The sequence below is a fragment of the Orbicella faveolata genome, unplaced genomic scaffold (assembly GCF_042242905.1).
Source record: "Orbicella faveolata isolate gen_17 unplaced genomic scaffold, um_ofav_v1 contig_15, whole genome shotgun sequence".
Classification (NCBI taxonomy): Eukaryota; Metazoa; Cnidaria; class Anthozoa; order Scleractinia; family Merulinidae; genus Orbicella; species Orbicella faveolata.
In genome coordinates this window covers 10,762,091-10,775,000 of record NW_028301542.1, presented here as the reverse complement: position 1 = coordinate 10,775,000, position 12,910 = coordinate 10,762,091, and the positions used below count along the sequence as shown (strand labels likewise).

At 36.3% G+C, this 12,910-nt stretch overlaps 1 pseudogene; it reads left to right on the top strand.

The window, feature by feature from the left end:
* Positions 1-6,121: 6,121 nt before the first annotated feature.
* Positions 6,122-7,713, top strand: LOC149113505 (uncharacterized; annotated as a pseudogene).
* The last annotated feature ends 5,197 nt before the right edge of the window (positions 7,714-12,910 follow it).

Below are 12,910 nucleotides of genomic sequence, written 5' to 3'. Positions count from 1 at the left end.
AGAATTCTTCATTTGCTTTATGATATAGAGGTAATGTGGCGAAAAACAAAATAAAACACGCTTTTTCTATGTTTTATACTCTGATAAAACATGGGTTTTCGCCCAATCAGAGCGCGCGCAGGGTCCTATCTATGTTAAAGTAAATAATAAACAGCAGTTGAACTACGGAAATCCCGCGAGTGACGTGCGTGATTCGCCCGGCTAGAACCCAGTCCTAAAACTATTGTGAGCCTCCTTAACCTAGCTACCAGAGGTTTCACGTTGACGTTATTATGATAATGATTTTGATTCTCGACTTCTTTTATAAAATACTGAGGTCGAGAGTATATTCTGTGAAATGTTTATAAGTTGCATTGCTTTAAGTAATTTTGGTTTTTGCTGCTTTTCAGAGAGTTTTCATTAATGAAAACAAAGACAAGGTAGGATCTTTACTGTTTGATTCTTCATGGAAGTTATTTTAACTAAATAGACAATTACAGAATGGACAAGGGAAACCTGACTTAAGCGTAGCTAAAGATATTGTGAAAAATTGAGTTACCTGTAGTGCAATACTATTAGGTCAGGGCGTTCACAGACAAAGGAGCGATTTTACTTAAATTGCTTTAATAACAATTTGAAGTTTTAACTCTTTGTATTATTTCGCACTTCTCAATATATCCTTTTTATAAATGACTGCCAATTGAAAGTTCTTTTGTGTGCATTTAAAGTAGCCTCACTAACTTCGTTTGCGAGTTAAAATTCTTTTGAATTATCAATTTAAAGACAAGGTTAGTTAGGATGATTGGGGTACTTACAAAAGAATTTCAATTGGCAGCCAATTATGAAAAGCGTCTATAGCCAAACGCTTAAAAATTTTGCTAAACCCGTCATTTTTGTAAACGATACATTTGAGATTTAATCCGTTTCTGTAGTTTTTCATATCAAACTTTGATGGGAAAGAGAAAAAGCTTAGAATACGGCAAGGCCTTCGATATCGAGACGACAGTATTGAAACTAGATAGGTTAAAACAATTTATTCGCTGCAATAAATGTAATGCGAAATCTTTGTCACTTCACTTCCCACAACAGAATCTTCGTTTTTCATCCCTCTTTTTAACTTTTTCCTATTCTGAAAATTCCTCTCTTTTGCCTACTGGCCTATCAGAATGTTTTACACGGGATGAGTTTCACCTTTTCATTATTTTATTTTTAAACAAATGACTGACTGAGATTAGAACAATTTATTCATTCAGGGAAATCTCTTAATTCTTCAGTCTCAATTTGTGATTATTTCCTGTTTCAAATACAGTCTTAGTGAAGCATAGATGTTTTTCGCATGCACGACATTAGCTAAATGCGGAATGGATTCTTCTGCATTACCATAGAAAAGTTATGATGATCAAACTTCATGTTTTTCCTTCAGATGGCTGAGCTGAAAGCCGCCCTAGGAAGGTAAATTTCAATCCTCTTATTATCAATTTCATTTAACGTATCATGGTAGGTGGATTGACAGTGTTTGGAAATCGCGCTCTTACGCTGGCGCTTTGAAAGAAAACCCCCTCAACCTATACATTTTCTGTAAGCTTAATAGTTATAGAATACAATTATATCTTTGAAGTTTTCTAAAAAGGTATTGTCGCAGTGATATTAAAAGAAATACCCAGAAACACTGTTTTGCTTAAACTGGTTCGCTTTCGCGCGTGAGTTATCTTAGCGACACGATTTACATCGGAAATGTTTTCTCACACATCACCCTCAAAAAGGGTGTTTACGATTTTCCAGATGTGGTTTGGGTTTTTTCTACACCCTCCTAAACTTTGATATTTTCAATGCGGACGCTTCCTTCTACTAAAGAGGCCATAACTTTGAAACGGAAGCGAAATTAAACAAAGCCCGACACCCTTTTCCGAAGTAGGTATCCTGGAACATACTTGCCGATTTTCAGCCAATTCCGTCGGAAGACGCCCGTAAACGAACTAAAAATGTTCATCATTATATGCAGTTTTATTTTTATCGAGAAAAAGACGAAAAACCTTTTATGAAATTGGTATGAATAGGTGTTAAAAATCCCTTCCGCAATGACAGATGTCGACATGGGTCAGTTCACCACGACAATGAGTTATGACAACTTGGGGGCGAGTACAAGATGGCGGAATAGACGTGTTTTTTGAAGCTCCGTCAGCAGTGGCCGTAAAACCTTTATTGCAGCCTATGTCCGCTAACTTATTTAAGAGAAAGGTTCGGTCACCATCTGCAGACTTTTATGCCAACATACCTGAAGAAAAAAGGACGCGAGACCACACTGAGTCAGAATATAGTGAAAGGCAAGACGAAGCGTTGGACCGACCACGTGCAATGACGGCAGAGATTGCCACAAAGATGGACTTAGTACTGTCCAAATTGGATAATATAGAAAGCAGGCTGAACAGTGTATGCTCGTCAGTAGCCAACATCGAAGAAGCGTTAACCAACCTTGAAAAAGATGTTGCGGACCTGAAAGTTAAAACTGAAGGCAACGAAACAGACGTAAATCAGCTCAAAGAAAGGGTGGATTTTAACGAGGGAGATATTGCGGAGGCGAAGCGTGATGCGGCGGCTGTAAAACTAGAAGCAGAGAAACTTAAAATGAACCTGCTGTACTTTGAAACTTACAATAGGAGAGAAAATTTAAAGTTCCTCGGAATAGAGGAAAATACAAGTAACGTCGCCGAAGACACCGGAGACGCGAATATGGATGGTTCGCCGCATATGACCGAAGACACGAAGCAAGTCATGTACAACTTTCTGGAGCAAGAGTTGAAGATCAGCTCCAAAGGATCCACCGTCTGGGTAAGCCAAATGATAAAGGTCCTAGACCAATTATTGCTAGATTTCTGCGCTATACTGATAGAGAAGAAGTTATGTCACAAGTCCGCAAGCATCTGAAGGGAAAAGATTTCTCCGTCTTCGATGATATTCCAAAGGAACTTTATGACTTAAGGAAAAAACAGCGAGATAAACTTAAAGATGCAAGGAAGAAGGGTCACACAGCGTTTTTCAGTAAGAAATATCCGGACAGATTATATATTGATGGAAAATTTATTTCTCAAGACGAGCCTTTCGCTTAATTTTCAAATTTACATATGTAGATTTTGGACAGGTTATTTTATTATTTTTTTTGTATGCCTTTTCTCACCTAATACTTGCCACTTAAATTTCTACTAAACACAAGCTCGATAAGCTGCAAAAACAAGACGAATTAATTACATCCTTAGCCGCCACAAAAGGAGCGGAACATCAAACACGCTATTTACCGATGGTGTGAAACTGCCCAAACAAAAACTTCGATGCACTGGGTAGGTAAGCAGTCAATATTCGTTCTTAGATTTTTGTTTTGTAATTATGTGTTAGGTTGTCCAAGCTTTATACTTGTTATAGTCGCTCTGTATGAGCGTGTCTTGTGGTTAGCTTTTAGATCAGTATTTGCTTCCAATGTTTGGAAGCTCCCATTTATATACAGAATTAGCTTGTTCAAGGATTATTATAGAAAACCGTTAATTTCAAGCACCCGCATTATCTTCAACATGGTTGTGACACTTCAGCTGCTCCCAGGAATAATTTTTATCTCTAGACACTTTGAGGATGCATGGATCTTAAAATATGTTCTCTTAATGTAAGAGGCTTGGGAGACATGCTAAAGAGAAGGGAAATGTTCTCTTGGCTCAGGGCAAAAAACAGCTCTATTTATTTTTTACAAGAAGTCCATTGCTGCGAGAGCACGTCCACCATGTGGTCGGCAGAATGGGGGTACAAATCCTTTTTTAGTTGCTGTACGGGCGCTAAGGCAGGAGTTGCAATTCTATTCAATAATACATTCGATTTCGAAATGAAACGAGTGTACTGTGATCCTAATGGACGATTCATTATTTGTGACATCCAAACCAACCAAAAGTATATAACGCTGGCCACCATTTACGCTCCCAACGACGATGACGCGGCTTTTTTCGAAGGCTTCTTCGAGCATTTATCAGATTTTCAATGTGAAGAAGTAATTATTGGTGGCGATTTCAACTTAGTGCTTAATTTAGATAAAGACAAGAAAGGTGGCGTCGCAAGAACACACAATAATTCAGTTAGGATCGTTCAGGAATTTATGGAAAACTTAGATTTAATTGATGCTTGGAGAGTGCTACATCCCGATTCCCTAAGATATACTTGGCGCCGACGGAAACCCGAAATTCAATGCCGACTAGACTTCTTTCTTGTTAGCCAAAGCTTAATGTGTAATGTCATGCGCGCCGATATTTTGACAGGATACAAAACAGACCACTCAATGATCGATATCAGTATAGCTGTTCATTCGAATCCAAGAGGACCAGGCTTTTGGAAACTTAATACTTCTTTCTTGAACGAAATTGAATACGTTAACCAAATAAAATCAACAATCCAAGCTGTTAAAGAAGAATATCAAAATGATGACACTGTGAACCACGCATTATTGTGGGAGATGATAAAAATGAAAATCCGAGAACAATCATTAAAATATGCAGTTGCCAAAAAAGCTAAAATTTTAAAACGGGAAGAAGAGCTAGAAAAAGCAATTAACAACTTGCAAATATATATGGAAACAACAAGCGACGAGGAAAATGCAAAACAAGTTGGGGCTCAGGAATTAGAAAGAAAAAAGGCAGAATTGGAGAATATAATTGAGTACCGCACCAAAGGTGCAATCTTAAGATCGAAATGTAGATGGTATAATGAGGGAGAAAGAAATACAAAATACTTTTTAAACATGGAAAAAAGGCACTACAAACAGGGAGTAATAAGTCAGCTAAAAATTAATGATGATGAAACAGTAAACACTGACAAAGAAATTCTAAATCAGTGTGAATCCTTTTACAGAAATCTATATAGCTCTCATATGAATATCAACGACACTTATGTTAATGACATGTTTTTCGACGAGAATAATACTAAGGTACTGAACCCAGACGAGCAAATGTCATGCGAAGGCCTACTGACCAAAGAGGAATGTTTACAAGCCTTAAAAAATACAGAAACAAATAAAACACCAGGCTCAGACGGAATACCTGCCGAATTTTATAAAGTTTTCTGGAACGATTTGTCGGACTTACTTGTTAATTCGATTAATTTTGCATATCAAACAGGTCAATTTTCGGTAACCCAGAGACGCGGAATCATTAAATTAATCCCCAAAAAAGATGCAGAACCATACTTTATTAAGAACTGGAGACCAATAACTCTTTTGAACTGCGACTACAAAATCGCGACCAAAGCTATTGCAAACAGACTAAAAAAAGTTCTACCGAACCTTGTAGATAATGATCAAACTGGATTTCTTAAAGATAGGTTTATCGGGGAGAATATTAGACTCATTGACAGTATAATTCATTACGCAACGGCTAACAAAGCCCCTGGTCTTTTACTTTTTCTTGACTTCGAAAAAGCATTTGATACAGTAGAGTGGCCTTTCATTCAAAAAACATTTAAATATTACAACTTTGGACAATCACTAATCAACTGGATTAAACTATGCTACCATAACACAGAAAGCTGCATCCTCAATAACGGATGGGCCAGCGACTTTTTTAAGCTCGAAAGAGGAGTAAGGCAGGGTTGCCCCCTTTCTCCGTATCTTTTTATTCTTTGTGTTGAGATTCTAGCGAATGCAATTAGGAAAAACCAAAATGTCAAAGGCATCTTTGTGAATGGAAATGAAATAAAAATTAGTCAGTATGCAGATGACACCACTTTAATACTCGATGGTTCCAAGGAATCTCTTACATCTTCTCTGCATATATTGGATAATTTTCAACGGATATCTGGCCTTAAATTAAATAACAAAAAGACGGAAGCCCTTTGGATCGGTACTAATGCCGAAAAAGAAGACAAATTATGCCCAGAAAGAGACCTAAAATGGGTTAAAGGAAAGACCAAAGCTCTTGGAGTATGGTTCTCGACTAATCCTGACCTAACAGTACAGCTGAACTACAACGAAAAATTGATAAAAATAAAAAATAGCCTAAGCTGTTGGGAGTGTCGTCGACTTACCCTTTTTGGCAAAATTACTGTTCTAAAAAGTTTAATTGCGTCCCAACTTGTATACATTTTGTCTCCCCTCACGACTAATCACCGCGTCTTAAGGGAAATCAATAGGCTCTTCTATGATTTCTTATGGAACGGCAAAGGCGACAAAATTAAGAGGGAAGTAATGATTAATGACTATGAAAAAGGCGGCTTAAAAATGATTGATATTAAATCCTTCAATAAAGGATTGAAAACTACCTGGGTCAAAAAATATACTGATGTAAACAATCACGGAAAATGGAAACTTTTTTTTGACCTAGAACTCCGGAACTACGGTGGCAGAGCCTTGTTCAGCGGCAACCTTAGCAAAAAAGACCTGTCAAAGTATGTCAATTTATCCTATCCATTTATTGTGGAAATCTTAAATATCTGGACTGAAATCACTTACGAGAATAATACAGACCATTTTCGCTCTCAGAGCCTTTGGCACAACTCCCTTATAAGAATTGATAACAGACCAATCTTCTACAAAAAATGGCAGCAAAAGGGATTAACAGGGTTTCGCATTTGATGAAAGATTCAGACACCTTCCTATCCTTTTCTGAATTCAAAGATCGGTATGGTATCACTGAAACAAATTATCTTGCTTTTTATGGGCTGTTATCCGCTTTAAAAAAAATCAAAGTACCTTTACACAATAATACAAATATACAATACGAAAGCTTTTATACGAAATTTATGAAAGCAAGTAAACCAAGCAGACAGGCCTATAAAAAAATAATTGGTCGTAAACAAAGGTGTCCAACCAAGAGTCAAGAAAAATGGGCTACGGATTGTGCCTTTGAAGCCCATGAACCAATAGACTGGAGTGCGGCGTACCAGCTATCTTTTCAGTGCACAAAATTTATAAAACTAATTGTATTTCAATTCAAATTGCTGCATAGACGACTGGCAACTAATGATTTTCTTAAAAAAGTAGGAATAAAAGATAACGATCTCTGCAGTTTCTGCAAAACTGAGAAGGAAAGCCTAATTCATCTTTTCTGGTCCTGTAGAGTTGTCTCTACCTTCTGGCAAAACTTTAAGGAGTTTCTTGTAAGCCAAAATCTTGCGTTGAGAACATACAACCTTTCTTTAAATATAGTCTTAGGCCTAAGGCCAGACAAATCAAAGAATAAACAGAAACTTAATTTTAATTTTCTTGTGGCGAGATATTATATATGGTCGTGTAGGACACGCAACTTGCCCCCTGAAATGAAACATTTCTCTGTCTTTCTGGCATGTTACAACAGCCTCAAAACTGGAGCAGCGTCAAATGATAATCTTTAGAAATCTAAGTGGGTGATAATAGTAATTAAACGTATTTACCAACAAGCAACTGTATAAAAAAAAAAAAAAAAAAAAAAAAAAAAAAAAATGAAGAAAACCCTAAGGCTAACACTGTGCACGGATATTATTGTACTGTAGGTCAACCTTAACAAGTGTTGCACTTGTCAGTATTGTAAGTAACGTGTATTGTATGTAAGTAGTAAGTAGTCTTTTTAATTAATTAATTAATTAATTAATTGATTAATACAATGTAACTTATTGTTGTGTAAGTAATGTAAGTAATTGTATTGTTAGTAATTATCCAGTAAGTGATGTAGGTAATTGTCCCATAAGTAATGTAAGTAGTTGAACTGTAAGTTGTTTTTTTCCCTGTGTTTTGCAATAAAAAAAAATAAAAAATAAAAAAAAATAAAAAAAAGAGTTATGACAACTTGAAATAAGCAGACAACTACAATTCTGGCGCGGAAACCCATCGCAGTGAAATCGTCCGAGAAGCTGCCGTGATTTCGTCGGCGGCATTGGTATTATGTTGCTTAAGTTTAGGCTTCTTCGTTCTCCAGACATTTTTGAAACCATGCCTCTTGAAGCCAAAAAGAGGAAATCTCGAGGTCTACATTTTCTACATCTACATCTGCGCTTGACTCTCTTGCTGTAGAAGTTTTGGAATCGCGTCCGTTCTAAAGCAATTTCGTACGACTACTTCGAGTTCCTTCAACCATTCTTCTTGGTTAAAGTGCGACCAACGGTCGCTCAGTGCCAAAGATCTTGTTTGACGCTGAACCTGTTGGTTCCACCAGATTTCCGTCACTTCGGCTTCTTCGAAGACGAAAATGGGCAAGACGTTTTCGAGCTGACATAAAGAAAATTTGACAAGAACGAAAGCTAACTTGCGATGAAACAACCAGATGGAGAACAGTTCGCGTGCACAGATGAAACATCACACCGCAATTCGCATTACATGTGACAACTGGCGGTAAATTTTAATAATTAGAGGTGTCAACGCGCCGTAAGGGGTTAATCATATTCAAAAATAGTTTTTTTATTTATCTTAAAAATTAAAACAGCCTTTCCCCCCATTCTTTTAGCAAAATATTTATCTCAGTCTCAAAATATTTATCTCTATTTACCTCAATTTGAACAGCAAAAAAAATTTTTCGCATTTTTCGTAAAAATCCACCTACCATGATACCTTAAACATACATCAACAGTAATATCCTACAGGTAGTAAGCGGTTATGATTGCTCCATTTTTATGATATAAAGTCGTTATCGGAATAGAGTGTCGGGATTAGTGTATCGGAAGAAAATAAATACCTACCTAAGTTAATACACCTATTAATAAATTGTCATCATTAAATCATCGATAGACAAGTTAATGCTACTAGTGGTTGCTTAAAGTGTGTCCATACGTTTTCGCTATGACGTGATGAATAGTTAACCTAAAGTTTTTAAACCATACTTTTCAGCTATCAATATTGAATTAGGTGGATTTATCCTTGGATGCCTGTTATTAAACTGCAATTTTGTTTTCCATCGGATACTTGTAATAAAAGTACAGTTCTAATGAGCAATTGCGTACAACGTACACTTACATTCTTTAAATACAGAAGTGGCTAAATCTGTTTTCTTTTTTTTTTTTTTTTTTTTTTTTTTTTACAGTGAAGTGGAAAATCTGACTGAAAAAGTCGAAAAATACGAAGAGGCTGTGAGTTTTCGCTATGACGTGATGAATAGTTAACCTAAAGTTTTTAAACCATACTTTTCAGCTATCAATATTGAATTAGGTGGATTTATCCTTGGATGCCTGTTATTAAACTGCAATTTTGTTTTCCATCGGATACTTGTAATAAAAGTACAGTTCTAATGAGCAATTGCGTACAACGTACACTTACATTCTTTAAATACAGAAGTGGCTAAATCTGTTTTCTTTTTTTTTTTTTTTTTTTTTTTACAGTGAAGTGGAAAATCTGACTGAAAAAGTCGAAAAATACGAAGAGGCTGTGAGTTGAAATTTATGTTGAGATAATAACAAACTCTTATTATCTATTGACGTTAACGAAGTCATAGACTCATCCGGGACTCGAGTGGCGTATTTCCATATCCTCACTAATCAGGAAATGGAAAAGAAAGATAAACTACCTTGCTGATATCTCACCGTATTTTTACAAAGCTTTGACTTATGTCCTCACTTCCGTTATCATTTTGATAAAAAGGTATGGATAAAAAGCTGTAAATTGTCGCCAAACACTCAATAGAAATACAAATTAAAAGAGGTCAAAATTATTTCAACGAGAGAAAACTTAAGAGGGAAAACTATCTTGCAGAGTTGTTACAAAAATTTGTTGTTCGGCTTGCATTATAATTCTTAATATTTAACTTTGAATATTCTACTAAAGTAACTGTTGCGGTGAAATAGCTGTTTCTATTCCAGTATCGTTCGTCATTTTTTAACTTTACGAAGCTCCTGTAAATTTTTTTTTTCTTAACAGGCAATAAAATCAAACGAAACAATTACTCTACTTCAGTTGGAATAAAAAAATAATAAAACTCAAACTTTTCTTCTATTTCAGACGAGCGAACAGAACGACCAACGTAGAAGGTAAAGGCCATTTCTGACTCCACTCAATTATTTGAATTAATTAGTACAATTAGTCACTATATCATAGCTTAATATTGCTTAATAACATTGCAGGCAGGTTTACTAGTTGATTTTTAGCCGCCAAAGCTATGTTTGTAGTTTTCTAGGATTTGTTTGGAAGATGTCTCACCTCCGTGTTGTGTTTCCTCGAATCGGTTTCTTCTTCTGTTCAATTAACAGTACGGAATTATCCAGGCAGCAAAGAAAAGAAAAAATATTTTCTTCTTATTTTGCCCCTCTTTTTATTGTAGGGCTATCGAGACGGTGAACCGCGAATTTACGATTTGGCGTCTTGAGGTAAGAAATATCAAGAATAATGCTGCAATTATCCCACTTAGACTTTAGCTCAAATAAATAGCTTCTACTTAGTTAGCTACCTGTATCAGCCTCTCAGAAGCAACGTAAACTAACCAGTATATCAGTTTAAATAAGAATTTACAGTAACCGCCGGGATCAGTTATGAAATTAAAATGCATTACACGAATGAAGTGGGCTTTGCATGAATAAACGAATAAGTATAGGTACTCATACGGTTTTTCTCGTTCAATTTGGAATTAATTTTTCAAAAAGCTGAAATTACACTCGCTGCATGCCAATCATAATCCAGAATTACGATGTGTAATTTGCACTGGTGTTACACTCTTTGCGCTGTGTTACACTTGAACTGGAGTGTTCTCAGCCGTTCAGAATCGAGTATTTTTTTTTTTTTTTTCATTTACATCATTATCGTTATTAAAGTGTCAGGGGTATTTAGCTTAAGCGCTAAACGTGGACACTCTTGTGCCGTCCTCACTAGCACAAGACAAGAGCACACAAGAGTAACAAACCGAAACATTGAAGAAATGGATTACCAGCTAATCTGAATGGGACTATCCTATACCGCGATACTTCTTATTATAGTAATTCATTTTTAAAAATATATTCATTATTTCAAGCCTTATAGGCCAAGATCAGGATTACGCAGACAGAAAAGTAAGTTAAAAGATAAATGTTTTAAATAAAAGATGCAGATAGTAATAAGCCGGCAAATAATTAATTCATTTTACACACTATGTTCCAACATCAGCACAGAGTGTTGTTCAAAATCTGCCAACTAATGGTCAAATAGTCTGTTGATAAAGTTGCCATATTTACAATCATAAACATTCCGAAAAGTACATTTTGCAGCCAAAAGGTTTGTAATCAGAGAAAATAGCTATGACAACAGAAGAAGACGAACATATACCTCTCGGTTAAATGTGGTTACCCACACGGTTTGTCAAGATGACACAATCATGCTGTGACTGCAGTCAGAGAAAAGAACAACACCACTTCCTTATGGAGCCAGTCAAAACGCAGGGTTTGCAGAATAAATCGCAGGCTCGCAACTGTTTCTATTTGCATATGGTGCCAGTTTGAGAGTGTTTTGTTCCCAGATCTCTTGCATGCAATTGCGCAGGTTGTTCTAATAGTGAGTTTAAACATTTTGTTGTGTCACTACTGGGAAAGACTCTTTACTCTCACAGTACGTCTTTACACCCAGGAGTTTTAATCAATGAGTACTGACGAATTTAACGCTGGCAGTAGGCCTGCGAGGTAATAGCATCCCATCTGGGGAGGGGAAGGGGAAGGGGAGTAGAAATACTTCACATCGCTAAATGTTAAGGAAGTATCAAGAGAACTTACAATTAAATAAAATTAACAAGAATTATGCATGTTGGAATTCAGAATGTGGTCCTTGGCCAGAAAATGCATGGAATAAAAGTAAAATGTGGGTGTAAAGCGTGTGTTAAGTGTGCAAGGACGTTTCATCCATGCACACGAGGGATAATAACGAGGTGACCATGAGGCGAGGTTTCATGGTATAAGCGAAATGCGACAACAAAATTATAATATACTATAGAGACAGTCATTCGTTAAAAATAAAAACAAATTTATGTAATTTAAATGCTTTTCTTCCAATCTCTTTTTTCCTTTTCGAACTGAAAAAAGATTACGAGACCCTTACAAGCGAAGTGAGTAAAGTCATGTTTACAAAATGCAAGTTCAGTGTAATCACATACAGTGTATGGTAAGCAAGAAATGTGTAGGGGCAAAGTTTTTTCATTACACCACAACTTATTCCGCATCAAGTGCTACCTTTTACAGAGCTGTATGCAACTCTTATCCCTGACTATAATTATCTCTTTGTCCTCAGCTCACCAAGATCAAGAACGGAAAGATGAAAGCCCAACTTCTTGGCTGCCTTCGACGGATTTCCGTCGAAGGCACTAGAATTAATTTTGCCAGGTGGGAACGACTCAAGTTAGACAAATATATCTTTCATTATCTTCTTAGCCTCGCAATATAAAGGGAACGGAATTAACCCATGAATAAGTAAGTCTTTTACATACAGAACTCTGTGCAGGTAACTAAGTGAACAGTCGACCTTGTTATGATTCTAATGCTGTCAAGAAACATTACAGGTTATGACATCACTATTATTGTCTAAACCTAATGGTCTGTTGTTTTTTTTTGCGTAGTCACTTGGTGGCAGGATTCTTTTGTAGATCTTTTTCAATTGCAGTTGTTCAAGGTGAGTTATTTCTATTTCAAAATCGTTCTGTCGTGCTGTTTATGATTTCATTTGGAAAATTAACTGCACTGCCTAATGTCTTTCTTGGTTGTTCTTTGTTCTTTTATTTAGCTGATGGAGTGAGTTTCCTTGGCGATACGGGAGTTGTTTGCTCAATCAAGCTAACATATCTAGACTCGGCTTGTGTTTAGTGTGGATTGCACTGAAACTAATCCGCTTTCGCAAGCCCAGTGCGGGTTACACCACGAGCCAGGGTTGTCAAATCTAGCAAATCTAGATTTCCTAGATCTAGCAAAACTTGTAATTTTAGTACAGTTTCAATACTACTCACGGGTTAACAATGTTCTCCGTGCAACCACATTTACTACAGCTCTTTTACATCAC